This window comes from Octodon degus, unplaced genomic scaffold, assembly GCF_000260255.1.
Source record: "Octodon degus isolate 3935 unplaced genomic scaffold, OctDeg1.0 scaffold00030, whole genome shotgun sequence".
NCBI lineage: Eukaryota > Metazoa > Chordata > Mammalia > Rodentia > Octodontidae > Octodon > Octodon degus.
In genome coordinates this window covers 14,799,997-14,810,008 of record NW_004524606.1, presented here as the reverse complement: position 1 = coordinate 14,810,008, position 10,012 = coordinate 14,799,997, and positions in this window count along the sequence as shown.

Below are 10,012 nucleotides of genomic sequence, written 5' to 3'. Positions count from 1 at the left end.
TTTTTTGCAGAACCGGGGATTGAACTCAGGCCCTTGCGCTTGCCAGGGAAGCACTTATTTCACTGAGCCATCTCCCCGGCTCCATAAAATAAATTCTTTTAGGAAAAAAATCCTCCTTTTTTTCTGAACAGATGTCATTTCTGTGGTACATTGTGCTCTATGAAGGTAATCTAGAACTAAACCTAAACTTTGGCCAGGCAACTTGAGCCTCTCTTCAGACTAGCCATAGTGATTACTTGTGGGATGAGTATGTGGTCCTACAGTTCTCAGAATAGACTATGCAACTGTTTTCCTAAATTTGATGAATACATAAAATATGCAATTATTTTTATAATACTTGATAGGCTGTGGGTGGCTATATTTCTATTTGTGATGGTGAATTTAACTAATTTATGAAATAAAGCTGAAAACTAATGACATATTTTTATCTCCTAAAACAAGTTATGCCTAAGGGTATACTTAGTTCTCAATTAAATGTCATATTATGGTAAAAATATTATTTTTGTCCTCATCCAAATAAACTTAAACCTGAACGGATTACATATAAGGAATAAGAGTCAAGTGATAGAGTAAATTACACAATTCTTCCTATATACGGTAATAACATTCATTGTTTTCATATTTTGCTTTCTATAGTATAGAAAATTATGAAATAATATACTTTGATGTGATACATGTTGAAAATTAATCAACATGAAAAGAAAATTCTATGTATTTAATTATTCAAATTAAAATTATAATTAAAAATTTTTAAACCTGTTTATGCTTAGGAAGAGTTGTAAAATAATATGTTGAGACTTAGAACATATGTGGCAATGGACTGAGTGATTTTTCTTTGGCTAGAAATATTCAAACTCAGCTGGCTACATAAAGACTCCTATGGAGGATAATCAACACAGTATTTCCTTCAGATAAGTCTGTGACTTGGCTTGCTAATTGGCTAAAAAAATGACTTAACAGCTTCCACTTTCAAAAAGCAGTGTATATGTTTGTGTACATATGAATGAGAATACATACATGTATGTGAGAACACACACACACACACACACACACACACACACACACACACATCTGGTGATGGATGGAGACTTCCTTTATTATGCCACAGGAATTTACCAAAACTTTTGTCCGTGCTAACATAGTAGTGATAGCAGAGGCACAACATCTGAGAGAGTTACAACAGTGCATCCCGCCTAGAGGATCTTAGATATCATTTTAAGAGCTCTGAGGTGGGACCGCTCCCATTAGTAGGTATATTCAGTAAAATAAAGTATGAAAGCAACAGCATTTGTTTATTCCAAAGGATTTGAATTTTTGCAGAGGCTATTCCAGAAGAAAAGAAGGTGCAGTATATTTTGGGGGAAAACAAGAACAATTCAACTGCCTTGCTTGGATCAAAGAAAATAGAAATCAATAATATAAAACACCTAAAGCTTATTATTTAAAAAAAAACTTTTTAAATTGAAATATGGTATATGAGCTTTGGATTTTATTATGTATTTCTATGGTTATACAATCCTGGAGCATATTGGATGTGAACTTATTTAGTCTATCTTTTTAAGTTAACAAAATAAAATATCTTTTTCACATCATATATTTTCGTTACCTTTTGTTATCTTTTGTATAATTAAATCATAATTTACTTGCTAGCTAGTGTTTAAAATCCCCATTAAGAGCCAGCCAGATAGCTCAGCAGACTAAAGAACATACTTAGGTAGAGCTCATCAGCCAGGTTCGATCCCCCACATGCAATGCCAGCCCCACCCCCACACACTGAGACTGCAACTGAGACTGGGTGTGGTGGCACACCCCTGTAATCCTAGTGCTTGGGAGGCTGAAAAACAGGAGAATCACTGAGTCCAATTTTTGCAGTGAGATCCTGTATACCCTGTACTAAATACATAAAAAACAAAGAAAAATATTTAAAACTAAATCTTTATTAGAGTGGTTAAAATAGTTATAATATGTAAGTAAACTTGTCCCACAGAAGACACATGTCTTTGAGTTTAGATGTTCTACAGAAATTTTGCAAAGGATAAGTGGTGAGGCTACTTTGAGCTTTTGATCTGCCTTGTAAGTGACGAAGGAGGCTGAAGTGAAAGAGGAAGAACACTGGGTAGATTTACTTTAGCTTGTTCTAAATTTGAATACATACTGCAATATACATGAAATATACAACAAGCCTCTTTCTTTCAAAGCTGTGATAGGTGTCATATGCTTTTGGACATGGGTGTCAGGAGAGATGGAAGATCCTACTGTGATCTATTCATGGCTGGACTGTTGGTGGACACCATGGTGGACAGCTCACTCATACTTTAGCCTTTAATGTTATTTTTGTCTAAAGAGAAGGCAGATGCCTCTTGTACCATTACCAAACCATGTTCTTATAACCCTCTGTACAAGAATTTTTTATTCTCTTTTGTGTGTTTGTGTGAAATTTTCATATCCTGGATGTCATCAGAATATCACCAGAAGGAGTATTTTATTTATTACTGATAGAAAGAAAAAGGAAATGAACTTTAAAGTGTTTTTAAAATGTATGTATAATGGATAATTGATAAATAGGAATAAATGGTTCAATATTAATATATTTTGAAAAAGAAATGATTTTCCTCAAAAGAAGAAAATTTACAATTAAAGAGAAACATTAAACATTTATTTATTGAGTCTATCTTTCCAGCACATTTATATCTTTTCTTTTCTTTTTTATCACTTGGTTCTTGAAACCTTAACTCTCTGTACTGTACTTTGAGCAGTAAAAAGTGTATCCAGGATGAGGAAACTCCTCAAGTTCAGCTTTTATTGGTCCAGTGATCCTTGAGTGGAACAAAAGAGTAACAAACCTGGTAAGATTGATGTGGGGAGAGCAAGTGAATGCAAAGCTGAAGAAACAGAGGTGCGGGCAAGGAGAATCTGCTAGGTCCCATGCTCCAAAGCGTTCTGAGACTAAGGCCAGAGTTGCCATCCTTCTGCTCTAGGTCAAAGAGTTGCCTGTTATTCCACTGTTATCTTAGTACTTCCAATTTTCTGTTAGTAAATGAGAAAGAATGCTAAATTCAAAAAGAAACTTTTGAACCTTTTTTTCTGAATGCTAAAATATGTTCATAGCAAATCTTTTTTTTTCTTTTAGTAAATTAATAGCATGCAATCTGTTTCTTGTTACAGTTCACTATATATGTGATTCTTTGATTAAAATTCAGGGTTTTTTTTTTAAAGCACTAGATATAGAAGTATACAGAAAATGTCTAGGCTCTGCCTGTGAAAATCAGTATTGCCTAAATCACTACACGTGACTTAGTGGACTAGGAAAGTCTTGGGGAAAAGTTGTTTTGCTATGGATTGAATGCTTTGGATTCCATGTCTGTTCTACTGGGAATCTCACTTTGACTACATGGTGATTGGTAAGATACATTATTTGATGATTTCACCTGCCTGCCAGTTGAAGGTGTACCCTTTCTTTCCTAAGTTACCTACCTAACCACATTGCGCATTTTGAAACTCTTTCCATGCTCATGGGTCAGCCATGCTTTACTCTCCAGCCACTCCCTCGCTGGAGGCTCAGGGTGGCTGTGCAAATCAGACTACATTCAGTCAGGTTTCCCTACCTCATCTCATCCATCATTTCAATCTTTTCTCTCCAAATGCTTGCCTGCGGCAAGCCAATTGCAAAGTTAAGACCAAGAAGACAGAGATGCTGCTTCAATTGGGCAGTTATTAAATGCTGGTCATGTCAATGTATTTGGCTTCCTATCCAGCATATACACCACAATTATTGTCCTAACACTGGAAGAAATATTGCATATTTGTGATTTTTTTTAACTTGGACTTCACTTTTAAATGTGCTCCTCCTGATTAAGAACTATGTTACATGGTATAAGTTATTAATACTTCTTGTTTCATCTGTAAGATAAAGATAATATCTAATATAGGTACCAGTTTTTGAAAGTTAACACCATTTAACGACCTACTGCCTTATTTCATGCTAAGTTTCTCAAAGCCTCCTGGTGAAAGCATCACAAAGCCAGAGCTTTAATCCCTGTTTAAGGGCTAATGTCCTAGGGACTATGGATAATCAGACTAATTTCCTAATACAAACACCCAGAAAATCAGGCCGGTATTTACTCACTTCAGTATATTTTCCTGTCCAAATCTTTAGTTTTATTTTAAGTTCATTTCAATTTTAATTCAAACCTCCCAGCTGTTATCTTAGGTGGGATTAAAACAACTTTTAAAAACATCATGATGTTAAATTTGGAAATAGCTGCAAATAGCACTTTGGCAGAGCTTATTTCTTATTTTTCTCATACAAATGCATACATATGGAAAGTGTTTCTTTTTACTTAATCATTTTCTGGTGTTAAATATCTTTAAGTAAACAGAGAGAGTATATATGACTTTCATCTACCACTTCTAAACATCTGAGAAGTTGCAGGATATGGCACTTACACTTAACTCATACTTGATATTTTCACACAAAAATATATATATCTGAATATATTATTATTACTAATAAGTTACATATTTAAATCACTTTTGATCCTGTGAATTGTGATAGTATGTGTCAAAAAACTATATTTAAGAGTGTAGTTATTCAATAAGTGTTACTTTTGATATGTTAATTTATTTTCTCTTATTTTACAGAATAATAAAGTAGCATTTAGAACATACTCTTGACATATCCTATACCATGACCATTTAATTAAACTGTGTTTTAATAAGCACAGAGATCTAGCCTCTCTGAAAAGAAAATAATGTACTAAAACCAGAATTTTAGGAAAATTATGTTCATGTCGAAATAATTTCAATGTATTTAAAAAACATGATTCTTATATTCAAATGACAGAACTAAACAAAAAAGGGGATACAGATGAATGTCCATTTTGTATCTCAATATTCAAAATGGTTAGGATAGATATATAGTTACATCCTCTTAATGAATAGAGGGGTTTGTTCTAATAGTGTTTGTAAATAGTCCACATCTTGTACAGCAATTACCCACGAGGAAGAATGTATGCAATGTGTGAATTATTGAAACTGCCCTACCAATTTGGTTTGAAACTATCTCATTGCTATTTGTGTCTCAATAAAATTATGGAAAAAAAACATGATTCTTAGCACAAAGTTACATTTATAAAACTAGAATCTATGAAAACAACTTGTGAAAAACACAGAACATTTGATAATTCAAACTAATATAATTCGACAAAAAAATCATGGGCCAAACACGAATTACAAATTATTACCTTCTCTGCTGGAGCAAAAACACTGTAGGAGCAAAACAAGATGGTTTTAAGTCTAACTGACCAATCCAGCTTCTCTGCCATCATCTGAGCTGGTATGCTTTATATTCCACATTTTTTGAGTACCTCACATTACAAAATCTCCAAGTGTGACATGTTTAAGGTTTGTAGTTTATTTAGGGTCTGTGGAAACACAATTGTGATTCTGCAATAGCCAACCTATCTTAGCCCTGCACAAAAACTCTTGAATGTGAGCACCATGCCTCTGGATACTTGATTTATAACTTCCATTTAAGGACAATACCCCTGTTGCAGAGAACAGACAGTTTACTTTGGCAAAACATGGACTACAATTTCCCAGCCCCAGAAGAAAATAGGTTGTGTGACCTATGCTTCCTTTCCCAGGGAAGGCAAGGCAGTAAACAGTGCCTCGTTAGCATTATCACGGCAGCTACACATGTGTCTTCAATCTCTGAATTCAATCTTCTCTATGGGGTAGGAGCGGATGGGTGTATACTATGCTTTGTGCAATAATCAAACTCCTTCCAAGAGTTTACAGCCTCTGTAACAATATCGCTTTCAAATTTTATCTTATACTAATTCTATCTTAATTAACTGCCTGTGCTACTTTTATCTCAAGTTTCAGAAAAGGCTGCTAGCTACTTCCTCAAATACTTGCACATGATTTTGAAAGGAAAAAGTGAAACCATGGTCCAATTTCAGACGAAGTCCCACCAAAGGATGAAAGTTTTATCTTGATCACGCATGATGCTCAGATTCATTCACCCTGGAATGAATGAACCCTGGAGGTTCTCTGTGGCAGTCAGATATAAATTCTCCTGTGTAGCTCTGGTTGACCATGCCTATGGGAGTTATGACCTTGTATTCCTAGTAGACTTTGCCAAGTAAGACAATTTACTGGTGGTGATTGAAACAAAGAATTCACTGAAGCTGGAGGAGTAGTCTGAAGTGAAAAATGACAGAAAGGATTCTGAGTAGTATACCAATAGGGTCTGTGGCAATCATCCATCCAGCAGTCTGTCCATCTGTCCATCCACCCACCTATGAATCTATCCATCATCCTCTCATTCATTCATGAACTTAGTGCTCTACTTTTAGTCATGATCTATTCCAAAACTGTTTCTCTTTGAGATATCCTCTGCTTAAAGGAAAAGTGTTACACAATATTGAAGGACATGGCATTGAAAACTGGTCCCACATTTTTAAGGAGAAAAAAGTGAACATGAAAACATGGCAGAAAAACAGAAACATTTTCAATTGCAACAAAAACAACAAAAATTATATAAAATATCTTGAAGGCAGATTCCTTAAAAGTCAAGGACAAAGGGAAAGAGAATTGATGAGTTCGTTGAAAGACTGACGTATCAAGCTGACTCTGAGCTCAGAGGACATTTACATCTGCTTGAAGAAATTCTCCTTAATTGTACAGATAGCCTTGTGAGCAATAGAAATATGTTAATTAGATGCCTAGTCCAGTTTTCTATGACTGAGTAATAATTTTATTTCATAAATTATTTTTATGCAGTCTACATAAACAAGCAATAATACTTTGTTACATATTTCAGGTAAAAATGTACTGTAAGAACAAATTCATAAGATATATGGAAAAGAGTAAGAAAATGAAGTTATAATTTTTATTTTGATTTCACAAAATACCGCATTCTGATACCTAGCATAGAAGAAGAAAATTTTAAGACTTGGCTAGGTCCTGATTTCTTCCTTTTGAACTCCATTCCCCACCTGTAGCAGTCATTGGAGTTTCCCAGACTCTTCTGAATACCCTGTGCTGTCTGCTGGAGTCCTGTTTTAAGTACATGGACTCCCTATTCTTATGACCTTTGACACTTACTCCATTATTTTGGATAACAGTAAACAAATTTCCCACAAAGGAACTACCTCTCTCCACTGTGAACAATGACATCAGAATGCTAGTTAAGGTGAGGTACTTTTCTTAATCCATGAGTGAACAGTTAAATTAGGTCTATATAAGCCCCTCCTCCTTCTGTTCTAGTTTGTGAGTGTAGCAGAGGAATCCAAAAACAGGTAAAAAGAGCTAAAGTTGACACATCAAAGCATCAAACCTGTTTTATACTGAATAATCTATCAAACTGGCAGAAAAAAGAAACTGCCTAGTTGATTATTGTCCATCCTTTCTCTCTTTGCCAATCTCCGCACATCACCTACTACTTCAGTCTCTAATACTATATTTACAACAGACATAATTAAGAAAAATGTCATAGAGTGTTGGGGATTTATTTAGTCCTTCTCCTTTCTGCTGAGGTGAAAACTAAACTTCAAGTACATTGTTCTTAATAGTTTAATGAAGTAGAACTCAAAATAGGTAGAATTATCATTTTAGTCCTGGAATGTGGAAGATTTATATAGGAATCTATGTCACATAGTAGGTATTTAATCAGAGTCATAATTACTTCCCCTTGTGGGGTCACTGGGCCTGCAGGTCTTGGTAGATGGACTTATTACACACAATTGGTTTTGTTAAAGTTGTCAATCATAAGACTTATTTTAAGAGATACCAAATGAAGTTCATAAGACAACAGGAGGGCAAAACTGATTATTATGCTAGGAACTGCTTGGTAATCCAGGACAAAAATAAGTATAACACCTACGAACAGGATAATATTTCATGTAACCAACAGAGATATCATTTGTCAGATTGCTTATGCCCGTATTGCAGGGGATATGTTAGTCCTTGCAGCATATGCATACAAACTACCAAAATATGGTGTGAAAGTTGGCTAACAAATTATGCTGCAGCATATTGTCCTAGTCTGCTTCTGGCCCACAGGCTTCTCATCAGGTTTGGCATGGATAAAAATCAATGAAGGCCAAGTGGATGTGGCAAGATGAAAGCAATGTGGAAAGCATCGATGGTAAACCTAGTGCCTTTAACTGCTATTTGGATGCAGCTCTTTCCAGAACTACAACTGACAATAAAGTTTTGGAGCCCTAAGGGGTGCTGTGGATGGAGTCTGTTCTATCCTTCACAGAACCAAACAACTCTGGCTATGATTCTGAAAGCAAGGAGCTCAGTGTAGAAGTACACTGGAAGTACATCATGAATCAAAATATCGCAGACTATATGCATCACCTAATGGAAAAAGATGAAGATGTTCACAAGAAACAGTTCTCTCAGGACATAAAGAACAATGTAACTCCATACATGATGGAGGAGATGTGTAAGAACGCTCATGCTGCTATATGAGAGAATCCAGTCTATGAAAAGAAACCAAAGAGAGATGTTAAAAAGAGGTGGAACTGTCCCAAAATATCCCTTGCCCAGAAGAAAGATTGTGTAGTTCAAAAGAAGGCAGCTTAGGACTGGCGGTATAGCTCAGCCGGCTAAGCGCTTGCTTAGGTAAAGGCGCAGGGCCCAGGGTTTTATCCTTGGCACCACATGCAGCACAGGCCCTGCCCCTGTGCATGCTGAGCTGATGATGGAGGGTGTGGTGGTGCACGCCTGTAATCCCAGAACTAGGGAGGCAGAAGTCAGGAGTATCATTATGAGTCTCAGCTGTGTAGTTAGACCCTGCACAAAAATTAAAAAACAAAACCTTAAAAGAAGGCAACTTGGACAGAGCTCAGGAGCTGGCTGCTGAGAGTGAAACCAAATTTCTATGAAGATTTTTCAGATGAAGACCAATAAACTTATTCCTCAATAAATACAAATTAAATCAGTAAATAAGCATCATAATTCATAACAGGAAACTGAGAAGAGAAAGATCGTGAGTTGTTTTGAGCAAGTTATATAATAATTTGGACCTTCATTTCATCAGCATGACATGAAAAGCCTGCATTTCAAGAAATATATTATAGGATCCTTGCCAACACGAGGGTACCAATAGCTATTGCTTTCAGCATGCTGGGTCATAATCTTAGTTTGTATATATATTATATCACATAATGATATTTATAAACTTGTACACATACAAATATATTATTGCATATAATCCTGTGAGAAAGACAGTATTATCCATTAGGAATTTACTCAGCCACATGTGTAAGAAGATCATGTTTTGCAGATACAGATTCATTATGGTTTTTCCTTTCATTAGAAACCTAATGGTAACCAAAGATTTCTTGTTGATATCAAACTTAAGAATTTTGGATTTTCCACTTCATTTATCCCTTCATATTCAGGAGATTCCAAGCTCAGCTCGTTGCGTTGTACCTTTATTCTATACTAGCAAAATGAAGAAAGATAAGGTTCAATTTCTTTTATGCTTCTTTTTAAAAATAAGTATCAACAAAAGCAAGATTTCTCTTCACTCTACAGGTGACTTACACTTATATTTGGTTAGTTGAAACTTTTTCATGGCACTTCTTAGCTTCAGGGCACCATGTAAATGGACAATTTAACTGGGTGTATCCCCAGACCTCAAATTGGGAGTTTTCTAGCAATTAAAATGGAATAGGTATTTGAACAGCAAGTTACATTATCATTTTCAATAAACTATAATTTCTACTTTTACACAGCATGAAAGCAACAAAAGAGGAATAACAATATAACACAACTAATATAATGAAGAGATAAATTTACAATGAACAATCTCATAAAGAATCAATAACTTGAACACTGATAAAAGAAGCTCTGTAGAAGTCCAAAAGGGCTGCCAAAGTTACTTAGGACATCTGACTTCTCATGCTCAAAGGTGGAGAAACTCATTCAATCATGGGAAGGAGATAAAAGTGACTTGGAAATCGGATTGAATTCTCACAACAGCTATTTTGTT